Source organism: Cervus elaphus, chromosome 25 (genome assembly GCF_910594005.1).
Source record: "Cervus elaphus chromosome 25, mCerEla1.1, whole genome shotgun sequence".
Classification (NCBI taxonomy): domain Eukaryota; kingdom Metazoa; phylum Chordata; class Mammalia; order Artiodactyla; family Cervidae; genus Cervus; species Cervus elaphus.
The window spans coordinates 52,178,287-52,193,084 of NC_057839.1; the positions used below are offsets into that span (position 1 = coordinate 52,178,287).

The 14,798-nt window shown below is 37.3% G+C and overlaps 1 protein-coding gene across 1 annotated transcript in view; it reads left to right on the top strand.

The window, feature by feature from the left end:
• CDH12 (cadherin 12) overlaps positions 1–14,798 on the top strand; it is a 445,647-nt gene that overhangs the window by 138,804 nt on the left and 292,045 nt on the right. The gene's annotated exons all lie outside the window — the stretch shown is intronic.

A 14,798-nucleotide genomic window follows, 5' to 3' on the forward strand; every position in this document is an offset into this window, starting at 1 on the left:
CGGACTTCTAATTGTTGTGGCTTCTCTTGTTGTGGAGCATGGGTTCTAGGGCACGTGGGCTCAGTAATTGCAGGTACATGGGCTTAATTGCCTTGTTTCATGTGGGATCTTTCTGGACCAGAGATCAAACCAGAGTTCCCTGCATTGTCTGTTTTGGATTCTCAATCACTGGATCACCAGGAGGCGCTCTTTATTATAGGTTTCATAAGGTATTTATAAAGGTGTTTATGGCCAAAGTAATAAATGTTGGAACCCAAATAAATACACATCAATCTCAACACAATATGCAAATTTTAGTCTCATAGTTTAAGAATTTTTTTTTCCACAAAATGTTAACTATGTGTTTCAACAGATTTATGCTTTACTGTTATTATTCTTACATCCACTTTGGAGCCATATCTGTCATAGACCTTGTCAATGACACCAGAGTTTTTTTCAGGAAAATGCGTATTTTATTTATTTTCATTTTGCTAATTCCAGGTTTTTTTTTTTCTAAAAGATTTTGCTATGGTTTTAATAAAAAAAATGTTTATGCTTGAAGAGAGTTTAAAATAAATCTAAATCAGAAATAGAAAACCATAGTCAAAAGAGTATTAGGGAACTGATATAATAGATTATATCTCTGAAATATTAAAGTCCCTAGCGATTTGTGAAAATCTAAACTAATGAGAAACATGATGAGTCTTATGATTCTAATGCTGACTTAAATGAAACAAATTTATTTAAAAGCTAAATTCTTTGCCCTAGGATTTTAGAATTTACCTTTTGGAAATGTATTTTAAAAATATTGAATAATATAATGCGGAAGGTCTTCAACTAGAAACTTTGTTGAAAATGAACACATAGTCAGGTTGCCCTCCTGTTACCAAACACTGTGATGGATGCACAGTGAGGCTGAACAAACTAAAGTGTTAACATTTGGAGCAGAGAAAGTTTTATCGCAGGGCCATGCAAGGAGACAGATGGCTTGTTCCCAAAGAAATGTGAACTCCTGAAAGTTTCAGCAAAGCACTTTTAAAGGCAAGGTAAGGGAAGGCAGGGTGTGGTTAGTTGTAAACTTCTTGGGTAGGAATCCTTTGTCCTTCAGGTGTCCACATAGGTAAGGTGAAGAGGTTCCTGTAAATCTCCAAGACAAATGTTATTCTCTATTCTGCAAGTTTTTATCTCTATATAAATGGACTCTTAAAGGCCAAGGTCTTGAGAATGGGCTATGGTGTATATTTCAGGCTATAAGCAGCATTCTTTTGCAAACGGTGCAGAGCCAGTATGATTAAGTATAAGCAACAAAGCACAAAGATTAAAATAAAAGAAATAGATCTAATATGGAATCAGATTTGTCCTTCACAAATGCACTAGGGTATATGGGACCCTATGATGCTTTTGAACTGTGGTGTTAGAGAAGACTCTTGAGAGTCCATTGGACTGCAAGGAGATCCAATCAGTCCATCCTGAAGGATATCAGTCCTGAGTGTTCATTGGAAGGACTGATGTTGAAACTGAAACTCCAATACATTGGGCCACCTGATGCAAAGAACTGACTCATCTGAAAAGACCCTGATGCTGGGAAAGATTGAAGGCAGGAAGACAAGGGGACAACAGAGGATGAGATGATTGGATGGCATCACTGACTCAATGGACATGAGTTTGGGTAAACTCTGGGAGTTGGTGATGGACAGGGAGGCCTAGCATGCTGCAATTCATGGGGTCGCAAAGAGTCAGACACGACTGAGCGACTGAACTGAACTGATATGGGGCCCTAGCAAATATTTCCTGTGGGATACCTATCTATATATAAAGTGTGATTCACATAAAATCAATATTTGAGTACCATTCTCACAGTCCAAATTTTAGTGACCTTGCAAAAAACATACAGTACCATTTAGCAGGAGCAATCTCCTTGTCAGGTTGGCTACTAGGAATCAGAGTCTGGTTTTCTGGATCCAGGAAAACTCCATACATGGTAGTTCTGAGGTCCATAGTGTACCTGATGAACCCTAAAATTAAGTGGAAAGTCAGAGAGAGCCATAAAGGGGAGAACTGTCTACTGGAGCCCAACAAGTTTCAACTGAGCCCAGGGTACCTCCACTCAGGTGGCATTGCTCCATAAATAGCTCTGAGCACAAGAAGGGACTTCAAAACTTTTGAGGAAAGCACCCCAAAGCATGAATGTCCCCTGATGTTACTGTACATTGTTTCTGCTTAAAATATTTGTGTGATCCAAGAGTATAAAAGAGTAAAGTTTTCTCTAATAAGATAATTTTATGTCATAGTACACTGATTTCTTGTGAATTAATTCAGTATAAGGATTGGGTTTTGAAATCCAAGACAAATGGAGAGGAAGCTTACCTCTAGAATTCTTGTCTCCTGGGTGTCAGTTATGTCAACTCTGCTTGTGATGGAAGCTGGACATCACATTGAGGTTCCTGGCAAATGTCTGCTGAGAAGCCATTTTGACTTTAATTAAAGCAGATCCATAGCCTTTACTTGCCAGAATTTGAGGTGAGAAAGTTGACATTTTGTTGAAAATTTAATGAAATTGACTTTTAATCTATCCTAGCTAGAGTAGAATTTCACCTCCCAGTGGACATGATTAAAATGATCTAGGAACTACTTATAGAAGTTTTGTTTGATACTCTTGAATTCTATTTTTATAATTGATATGATAGTATGGAATTCATCCAAATCAGTTAAGAGATGAATCAGTATTTACAAATAGATTAGAAAGAAATAGGCCTAAGATCTAATCCATTATGAAATTAAAACATTATTTTCATAGATGCATGGCTCCCCATTTGTAAAATATAATGAAAACTTATGGTTCTCAGGCAATGTATGTTTCTAATGCAAATGAAAAGACTATTTCCAAGATTTCCTTTCCACTTGGAAACTAATTAAAGTTTAATTGACTCTGTCTTGATGATTCTAGATATGGGAATAGTAATATGATAACGCTGGGGCCAATTCAAGCCATTATATGTAAGTGTGTAAACATATATAAATATATTTGTGCTCCTGCTCTTTCTAGGAGGCTTTGAGACAGTTCACAGTAAAACAAAGTACTATAAATAATATAGAAGTCTGTGTTATGGGAAAAGGAAAATGCACAAGTGCCAAGCACAATAGTCAACTGAACCATTATAATTATAATTGAGATTCAGATTTAACATATGTTTCTTTGCAGCAAGAACATACATATTGTGTTGTTCAGTTGCTAAGTCATATCTGACTCTTTAAGACCCCATGGACTATAGCACTCCAGGCTCCTCTGTCCATGGGGATTTCCGGGCAAGAATACTGGAGTGGGTTGCCATTTCCTTCTCCAGGGGATCTTCCTGGACCAGGGGTCAAACCTGTGCCTTCTGCATTGACAGGTGGATTCGTTACTACTGAGCCACCAGAGAAGCCCCAAAATGAACATAGAAAACATTGATTTGAAGAGTTACCATTATTGGAAACTCTACTTACTAAGAGAAAAAAAAAAGTTTCCCTACCTTCAAGTTTAAAAGAATTTCTTCCTGTAGAAATTAATGAGGAAGGAGTGAGTGGCTTAATGGATATTAGCCTCAACAACTGTTATATTTAATATTTAAAAGGATCAGATGTTATTGTTGATATCCTTTCAAGAAAGACCAAACTGTGGCATTGCTTATAATGACTGTGACTTAATACACAAATAAATTCCAAGGTTGTCCAGAGGTAAAACCAATACTTTTTTCATTGAATTTGCTACAACACCTGGATATGTGTAAGATACCATATTGCAGAGCAACACAGAAACTAATTTGATTTGCAAACATGTTTAACACATGCATTACTTATTGCTCAAAGTCACCTCAAAAAAGTATCGTTAAAGGAACACATAGATGTGCCTGCCCATACACACACACACACATACACGAGTAAGTTGTTTATACCATCAAATATAACTGGGTGCCTCTGTCTCAATTCAAAAGAGATTGTTAGCAGAAATTCTTAAATTGAAAGTATTTATTTAATATGGCATAGTTCATCAGGCACTCTGTCTATCAGATCCAGTCCCTTAAATCTATTTCTCACTTCTACCTAATCATAAGGGATTTGAGTTAGGTCATACCTGAATGGTCTAGTGGTTTTCCCTACTTTCTTCAATTTAAGTCTGAATTTGGCAATAAGGAGTTCATGATCTGAGCCACAGTCAGCTCCCGGTCTTTTTGCTGACTGTATAGAGCTTCTTCATCTCTGGCTGCAAAGAATATAATCAATCTGATTTTGGTGTTGACCATCTGGTGATATCCATGTGTAGAGTCTTCTCTTGTGTTGTTGGAAGAGGGTATTTGCTATGACCATTGCATTCTCTTGGCAAAACTCTATTAGACTTTGTCATACTTCATTCTGCATTCCAAGGCCAAATTTGCCTGTTACTCCAGGTGTTTCCTGACTTCCTACTTTTGCATTCCAGTCCCCTATAATGAAAAGGACATCTTTTTTGGGTGTTAGTTCTAAAAGGTCTTGTAGGTCTTCATAGAACCATTCAATATCAGCTTCTTCAGTGTTACTGGTTAGGGGCATAGGCTTGGATTACTGTGATATTGAATCATTTGCCTTGGAAACGAACAGATATCATTCTGTCATTTTCAGATTGCATCCAAGTACTGCATTTCAGACTCTTTTGATTTATTGACTATGCCAGAGCCTTTGACTGTGAGGATCACAATAAACTGTGGAAAATTCTTAAAGAGATGGGCATATCAGACCATCTGACCTTCCTCTTGAGAAACCTGTATGCAGGTCAGGAAGCAACAGTTAGAACTGGACACAGAACAACAGACTGGTTCCAAATAGGAAAAGGAGTACATCAAGGCTGTATACTGTCACCCTGCTTATTTAACTTATGTGTAGAGTACATCATGAGAAACACTGGGCTGGGAGAAGTACAAGCTGGAATCAAGATTGCCGGGAGAAATATCAATAACCTCAGATATGCAGATGACACCACCCTTATGGCAGAAAGTGAAGAAGAACTAAAAAGCCTCTTGATGAAAGTGAAGGAAGAGAGTGAAACAGTTGGCTTAAAGCTCAACATTCAGAAAACTAAGATCATGGCATCTGGTCCCATCACTTCATGGGAAATAGATGAGGAGACAGTGGAAACAGTGTCAAACTTTATTTTGGGGGGCTCCAAAATCAATGCAGATGATGATTGCAGCCATGAAATTAAAAGACACTTACCCCTTGGAAGGAAAGTTATGACAAACCTGGATAGCATATTTTAAAGCAGAGGCATTATTTGTCAACAAAGGTCCATATAGTCAAGGCTATGGTGTTTCCAATAGTCATGTATGGATGTGAGAGTTGGATGGTGAAGAAAGCTGAGCGCCGAAGAATTGATGCTTTTCAACTGTGGTGTTGGAGAAGACTCTTGAGAGTCCCTGGGACTGCAAGGAGAGCCAACCAGTCCATCCTAAAGAAGATCAGTTCTGGGTTTTCATTGGAAGGACTGATGCTGAAGCTGAAACTCCAATACTTTGGCCACACATGCAAAGAGTTGACTCATTGAAAAAGACCCTAATGCTGGGAAGGATTGGGGGCAGGAGGAGAAGGGGATGACAGAGGATGAGATGGCTGGATAGCATCACCAACTCAATGGACATGGGTTTGGGTAGACTCCGGGAGTTTGTGATGGACAGGGACGCCTGGCTTGCTGCGATTCATGGGGTCGCAAAGTTTCCGACACGACTGAGTGACTGAACTGAACTGAACTGAACTGAATATGGCATATGGCATAAAGATTCAATATTGCAGTATATCTAATCCCTAATTTCAGAGGAATTTGTTTATTCAACATATTTTTAATTGAGAATGCATTATCATTTCAGAAAGTGTTAAGCCTTGTGGGAGTAAAATATTAATGTCTTTAGATTGCAGTTATAACAGATAAGCTTTGTTGAGTGTCTTAGGGCACTATTTTAATTTATTTACTTATATAAATTCATGTAATCTTCACAACAGCGCTATCAGGAAAATTATTGGTAGCCCCATTTTACTTATCAGAAAACTGAGGTGCAGGAAAATCAAATAATTTCCCATGGCCCAACACCCAAGAAATACTGAAACTGGGATTTTAAATTGGGTAGAGCAGGTAGTTTAGGTCCATGGCACCAGAAAACATCACATTTTATTATCATACAAGCATTTCAGGAGCTTACAATAATTTTAATACTCTGTCAAATGTACTATGACAAAGACCCTATTAGGAGTTGTGGAGACAAAATAAGGTCTATGACTATGTCTAAAAGAAAAATTCAAGAAGAGGTTCACAGTTGATGAAGTACCTGAAATGAATCTTGAAAGATGTCTTTGTTTTTAGGAAGAGATAGTCTGAGAGAATGTTTTTATAAGCTCTCTTGCTTGAAAGTGCAAGGTGAGCCTCAATAACTATATTTCAAAATAATCAGAGAGTGTAAAATCAACATTTCAGAGTAGGTTATAGAAAGTTTCAGAGTAGGTTAAATAGAGAAAGTACAGAGGCTCAAGTCTGATGTCAAGATTAATAATATTTATTCTTTTATTTATTTTTTTTTAAAATTGAGATATAATTGACAAAGAATAGCAGTTCCCAGTGTACAATATAGTGTTTTGCTATTGTATACATTGTGAAATGATCTCCGCAATAAGTCTACTTAACATCTATCATTGTGCATAATTACAGTTTTTTCTTGTGATGAGAACTTTTAAGATTTACTCCCCTAGCAACCTTCAAATATGTAATACAGTACTATGAACTGCAATCACTATGCTGAACATTGCAGTACTATTTGTTCTTAAAGGTGTCAGTATCCACAAAGTGCCTTGGTTGAAGATTCACATGGAAGAAACTGCAGTTCTAGAAAGATCACTCAGTGATCCATTTAAAGGACACTGGAGACACAAAAACAAACATGGAGATAGGAAACATGTGTAGGAGAAGGTTACAGGAGAATTACCTAGGGAGTAAGAAAGGAAAAGGGATATTAAATGTGGTCATTTAAAAGGTAGATGGATAATAAAATTTCAAGATCCACTGTTCAAGAGAATATGAAGGATGAGACAAAAAAAAAAGTTAGTAGACAATCACTTGTAGAGAATGAGAGGGTTCTGTTTTGCTAGTGTACTGTATAGATTTGGTTCTAGAGAAGAAATAAAAGGATCACTCTTATATATTATATATCCAGAGTTTCTTAGAAGTACCCAGGTGAAGTATCTCATGGTTGTTTAGATACATGAACCTAGAGTTCACAAGAGAGACCTATGGTAGAGATATAGGATCAGGAGATGATATACAGATGGTGGTCAAAATCACATAAGTGGTAATTATGTAAAGTGACAATGAGCTAGGAAAAGTTACAGAGAAAATATGAGAACCCTGATTTTTAACTGCAAAGCAGATGAAGAATAGATCAATTTAACGAATAAGAAGTAAAAGACAAAGAATGTTACAGAAAATATAGCTAAAAAAGTCTTAAGAATAACAAGTGACAATGCCAATTTCTGCAGGTCAAATGAAACAATGACTGGAACACTTCTACTGATTTTGTCAGAGAGTGAATCAGAAGCAAATATAGTTAAAATTATTTTCATCATTTTCTCTACAGTTTGAAGAAACTGTAGATGCCATTTCAGAAGTGTAGGTAAAAAAGATTCTTCTGTGCTGGTTTGATCTGATAGAGATTCTATTAGTGTTTCCCAGAGAAACAAAACCAAGAGGATGTATATATATATGATTTAAGGGAAATGGCTTCTAAGTGTTAAAACTAATCAGTAATGTGCAATTCTCTTCATCAGCAAGAAACTGTTAAAGAGGAGGAAAAAGAGGAGATGACTGTACCAATTCATTATTGCAGTTTTTTTTTTGTTTGTTTGTTTGTTTGAGGGGATCATTGTGATGGAACAGAGAGAAGACTACTAAAAAAACAACCAAGAGAAACCAGTGAATCTACAACACTAAAGTTCCAAAGAGAAGTACCTATAAAAATATATGCTTTGCAATATACATAAATACCTTGGAGATATTGTGGGCTCAGTTCTAGATCACAGCAATAAAGCAGACACTGCAATCAAGTGAGCCACACACATCTTTTTTGGTTTCCCGAAGCACATAAAGTTGGTTTCCACTATGCATAAAAATCTATCATGTGCAGTAGAATTATATTTAAAATAACAATGTGCATACTTTAATTAAAAAATATTGCTACAAGCTGCCAACTGACCATTATCTGAGCCTTCAGCAAGTCATAGTAGTCCTGTCAAAATCACTGATCATAGATCACCTAAAAATATAATAACAAAAAAGTTTTAGAATTTGGAGAATTACCAAAATGAAACCCAGTGGCAGGAAATGAGCAAATATGTTGGAAAGATGGCGCTGATAGACTTGCTGGAGCAGAGATGCATAAACCTTCAGTTTGAACAATGTGTACTATCTGACAAGTGTAATAATGTGAAATGCAATAAAACAAGATATTCTGTGTATGTTCATATGTATATATGTATAAGCATATAAATACACATGCACAAAAAGTCAAGACTGTGGCAATAGAATTTTATTTTTTAAATAATTACATGTAGAATTTGGTTTTGAATTCATAAAATAAAAGATAAAGAAAAAATAGAAATAGTACAGTAGTGTATTAAAGTAGTTATAATTGCATTGAAAAAATAATTTGTCTATATTGAAAGTCTTCCAAACTAACACAATATACAGATGTTATTTTAACTCATGTATATATCCCTTTTGGAGAAGGCAAAGGCAACCCACTCCAGTACTCTTGCCTGGAAAAATCCCATGGACGGAGGAGCCTGGTAGGCTGCAGTCCATGGGGTCGATAAGACTTGGACACGACTAAACTACTTCACTTTCACTTTTCACTTCATGCATTGGAGAAGGAAATGGCAACCCACTCCAGTGTTTTTGCCTGGATAATCCTAGGGACGGGGGAGCCTGGTGGGCTCCTGTCTATGGGGTTGCACAGAGTCGGACAAGAATGAAGCGACTTAGCAGCAGCAGCATGTATCCCCTTATATCCAATAATAATGCAAGTTATATCACAAAGTTATACTAAGACATTTTAAAATTGTCTTTATGGCTCAACATCTATGTATCTTTTCTCTTTCTCTTTTTTCTTTCCCTCTCTTTTCTTCCTCCCTTCTTCCCTCTCTTCCTCTATTTGTTTCCTCTCTCTGTTCCTCTCTTTCTATCTTCCTCATTTGTGAGTCATGTAGCATTTAGTTCAGTTCAGTCACTCAGTCATGTCCAACTTTTTGAGACCCCATGAACTGCACACACCAGGCTTCACTGTCCATCATCAACTCCAGGAGCTTACGCAAACTCATGTCCACCAAGTTGGTTATGAAATCCAACCAACTCATCCTCTGTCATTCCCTTCTCCTCCTGCCTTCATCTTTCCCAGCATCAGGGTCTTTTCCAATGAGTAAGTTTTTCACATCAGGTGGCCAAAATATTGGAGTTTCAACTTCAGCATCAGTCCTTCCAATGAGTATTCAGGACTGATTTCCTTCAGGATTGACTTGCTTAATCTCCTTGCTATCCAAGGGACTCTCAAGAGTCTTCTCCAACACCACAGCTCAAAGCATCAATTCTTCAGTGCTCAGCTTTCTTTGTAGTCCAACTGCACAACCATACATGACTAGTGGAAAAACCATAGCTTTGACTAGATGGACCTTTGTTGGCAAAGTAATGTCTCTCCTTCTTAATATGCTCTCTAGGTTGGCCATAGCTTTTCTTGCAAGGATCAAGTGTCATTTAATTTCATAGCTGAAGTCACCATCTGCAGTGATTTTGGAGCCTCAAGAAATAAAGTCTCTCACTGTTCTCATTGTTCCCCCATCTATTTTCCATGAGGTGCTGGGACTGGATGTCATGATCTTAGTTTTCTGAATATTGATTTTTTTTTTTTTTCATTTTTCTTTCTTTTTTTTTTTTTATTAGTTGGAGGCTAATTACTTCACAACATTTCAGTGGGTTTCGTCATACACTGATATGAATCAGCCATAGATTTACACGTATTCCCCATCCCGATCCCCCCTCCCTGAATATTGAGTTTTAAGCCAAATTTTTCGCTTTCCTCTTTCACTTTCATCAAGAGGCTTTTTAGTTCTTCTTCACTTTCTGCCATAGGGTGGTGTTATCTGCCTATCTTAGGTTATTGATATTTCTCCCGGCAATCTTGATTCCAACCTGTGCTTCATCCAGCCTGGCATTTCCCATGATGTACTCTGCATATAAGTTAAATAAGCAGGGTGACAATATCCAGCCTTGATGTACTCCTTTCCCAATTCTGAACCAGTCCATTGTTCCATGTCCAGTTCTGTTACTTCTTGACCTGCATACAGATGTCTCAGGAGGCAGGTAAGCTGGTCTGATATTCCCACTCTAGAAGAATTTTCCACAGTTTGTTGTGATCCATACTGTGAAAGGCTTTGGCATAGTCAATAAAGCAAAAATAGATATTTCTCTGGATCTCTCTTGCTTTTTCAATAATTCAACAAATGTTGGCAATTTGATCTCTGGTTCCTCTGACTTTTCTAAATCGAGCTTGAATATCTGGAAGTTCTTGGCTTACATATTGTTGAAGCCTGGTTTGGAGAATTTTGAGCATTACTTTGCTAATGTGTGAGATGAGTGCAATTTTGCGGTAGTTTGAACACTATTTGGCACTGCCTTTCTTTGGGATTGGAATGAAAACTGACCTTTTCCAGTCCTGTAGTCACTGCTGAGCTTTCCAAAGTTGCTGGCATATTCAGTGCAGCAATTGAAAAGCATCATCTTTTAGGATTTGAAGTAGCTCAACTGGAATTCCTTCACCTCCACTAGCTTTGTTCATAGTGATGCTTCCTCAGGGCCACTTGACTTCACATTCCAGGATGTCTGTTTCTAGGTGAGTGATCACACCATTGTAGTTATCTGGGTCATGAAGATCTTTTTTGTATAGTTCTTCTGTGTATTCTTGCCCCCTCTTCTTAATATCTTATACTTCTGTTAGGTCCATACCATTTCTGGCCTTTATTGTGCCCATCTTTGCATGAAATATTCCCTTGGTATCTCTAATTTTCTTAAAGAAATCTCTAGTCTTTCCCATTCTGTTGTTTCCATCTATTTCTTTGCATTGATCACTGAGGAAGGCTTTCTTATCTCTCCTTGCTATTCTTTGGAACACTACATTCAGATGGGTATAGATTTCCTTTTCTCCTTTGCCTTTATCTTCTCTTCTTTTCACTGCTATTTGTAAGGCCTTCTCAGACAACCATTTTGCCTTTTTGCATTTCTTTTTCTTGGGGATGGTCTTGATCACTGCCTCCTCTACAATGTCATGATCCTCCATCCATAGTTCTTCAGGCACTCTGTCTATCAGATCTAATCCCTTGAATCTATTTGTCACTTCTACTGTATAATCATAAAGAATTTGATTTAGGTCATACCTGTATGGTCTAGTGGTTTTCCCCACTTTCTTCATTTGAACTCTGAAATTTGCAATAAGTTCATGATCTGAGCCACAGTGAGCCTCCAGCCTTGTTTTTGCTGACTGTATAGAGCTTCTCCATCTTTGGCTGCAAAGAATATAACCAATGTTATTTCAGTATTGACCATCTGGTGATGTCTATTTGTAGAGTCTTGTCTTGAGTTGTTGGAAGAGGGTGTTTGTTATGACCAATTCATTTTCTTGGCAAACTCTTTTAGCCTTTGCCCTGCTTCATTCTATACTCCAAGGCCAAATTTGCCTGTTACTCCAAGTATCTCTTGACTTCCTACTTTTGCATTCCAGTTCCCTATGATGAAAACGGCATCTGTTTTTTTTTTTTTTTTTTGATGTTTGTTCTAGAAGGTTTTGTAGGTCTTCATAAATTGAAAGGGAAAAAGTGAAGTCACTCAGTCATGTCTGACTTTTTGCAACCCCATGGACTGTAGCCCACCAGGCTCCTCTGTCCATGGGATTTTCCAGGCAAGAATACTGGAGTGGGTTGCCATTTCCTTCTCCAGGGGATCTTCCTGACCCAAGGATTGAACCCGGGTCTTCTGCAATGCAGATAGATGCTTTACCATCTGAGCCACCTGGGGAAGCCATAGGTCTTCATAGAATCATTCAACTTCAGCTTTTGCAGCATTACTGGTTGGGGCATAGACTTGGATTACTGTAATATTGGGTGGTTTGCCTTGGAAACGAACAAAGATCATTCTGTCATTTTTGAGATTGCACCCAAGTACTGAATTTCAGACCTTTTGTTGACTATGAGGGCTACTCCATTTCTTCTAAGGGATTCTTGCCCACAGGAGTAGATATAATGGTCATCTGAATTATAGTTTGGATTAATTGCAGCTTTGGAGAATTGGATAATTTGGAGAATTTTGGATGAATTGTAGTTTTGAAGAAGCCCATAATGTAGTTTTCATGGTTCAATTTGCTCCTAAAGTGTGAGCTTTCAAAATCAAAGTAATTTCTGCTCATTTGAAATTCAAGGTTCATCACACCAGCTCGATCTTCATACAAGATTTAAAAACGTATTCATCCTCTTGACTCCTGCCTCACATATTTGAGAGACTTTTGCAGTATATTCAAGTGTCCTAAATCAAGGTCTTATTTCTAATCCATTCTACTGTCAAATGGATTGACCTTGCCGCTAATCAAAGCATCTTTAGCTACCTGCTCTTTCTGTAGCAAGACATCAGAGGAAACCATTAGGTAAGTCTGATATTTTATTATACATCTTGGTTCTTAACTATATCCCTGAGTTTTATAGTCTCTCTCAGTATATGAGATTGTCATTGAAATAATCATTTTGGGGTATGACTAGATAGCAATACATCCAAAAGGACAATTGCTGCTAAATTAGAGGTTGGACAAACTGTCAGTGCTCATTGTATGTGAGTTCGTCTCTCCCCTTTACAATTTGTTTCGTGTTTCTAGCCTGCTAGTTGTTTCATAATAGCTGTGCCATAAAGGTTTAATGGGTTTATTTTAATTGAATTGGCAGGACCTTGAAAGAAAGTCAACATCTTTAAATCAATATATGAATCATTAACAAAAAACGTTTCAAAAGTAACATGGGTAACATTAACACTCTTTTTGTTTCTTTTTATCCTCCTTTCTTTTCCTCTTCTCCTCCTACTGTTTTTCCACCTTGCCTCTAATTATCTTTCAGTCCTTCTTGTCATTTTAATCATTTCTCTGCATTAATTAGGGATTTGCCTGACTGGTTACTTAAAAGCTAAGATAAAGGGTTAGCTTTGATTCTAATTTTTAGGTCTTATAATAACTATCCATATGAAAGTGCTTAAGTATGCATGTCAATCCACATGACTAAGGGCACAGCAGAATATCATATACCGAGATTATATTTGCACCAGAAATAGCTCAGATGCATTTGTCACAAACTTAACAGTACAATCCGTTGTGTGTGTATGTTTGCCGTGTGTGTGTGTTTCCAAATATTTTTAGTAAACCATTTAATTGAAAACAAAACAAATATTAGTTGTATTCTTTGGAAAACAGTGCTTTCTGTGGGCTAAACATTGATGAACCACTGTGATGGTGGTGTTTTAGTCTTTGTGTCCAACTCTTGAGACCTCATGGACTGTAGCCCACCAGCCTCCTCTGTCCGTGGGATTTCCCAGGCAAGAATACTTGAGTGGGTTGCCATTTCCTTCCCCAGAGGATCTTCCCTGGGTCTCCTGCATTGCAGGCTCATTCTTTATTGAACCAACAGGGAAACGATGACCCACCATTCACATTTTATAGCAGACGTTAAGATATGGGACCCAGTGGAATGATTAGAGAAGTACCTGGAGAAAGAGCACCTGAATGAAAAGATAACAGAAAAAGCAAGTACGAAATGACCTGAATAATAAAGATTTCAAATATAATGTTTTCATCTTCTAGCAACATTGCATTTATGAATTTATGCCACTCTAACCATGCTTGTAATATAGAGGGGTTCCTTTGTATATTTTAAACATAGCAGATATGTGAGAAAAATTCCTCTTTCTCAGCTCTGAAAAAAACCAAAACCACTGTCATAGGAGGTACTATCTATATATGTTTTGTTGTTCATAAGGAGCGGCATCATCTATTGCTGCTGACATTTAATCAATGCAACTAATATATAAAATTACTGTTATGAAAGCATATGTTTTCTGCTCCTGGACTTTCTCATAAAGATTGCATATATGAGATTTCCTATATATCATATAGCAGTGTAACCACTATAGACTTTTAATGTTTACTCATTCTCTATATTAAAGAATGCCACTATGCTGTTGCTATTGTCCTTGTTTTCTGTCAACTATTGGGAGTGGCTAGTCTTCCACAGTTTCATGAATGCTGGAAGAAAGCATGAGATGTTTGAATCAGAGAAAAGAGACATTATCACTCATAGCACATCAGGCAACTGGAGCGTTCACATCACTGAGTCAGTTCCCATGGCCTCAGGTACCAGTGGGCAAAATGGATAAGTCAGGTGGATGCCAGCACATGCAGTGGGTTTCATTACAAGAGGAACCCTGATGATTTAATTCCTGCCCTTTGCTGGGAAGGAGACATTATAGTTATTCTATTGCATTGCAAGCATTATGTGAACTTTGTTTTGGAAGAAGGTAGTATGTCTCAACTTTTCAAAGTTGCAGTTATATAAAATTCTTAAAAATACATACTTGAGGAAATGCTTTCTGCATAAGACTTGCAGGAACAAAAGAGAATGGAGAATTATCTTTCAGTGTAATATAGTATGGTGATTCACTAAAGCAATAACATATAACGTGTATGCGTGTT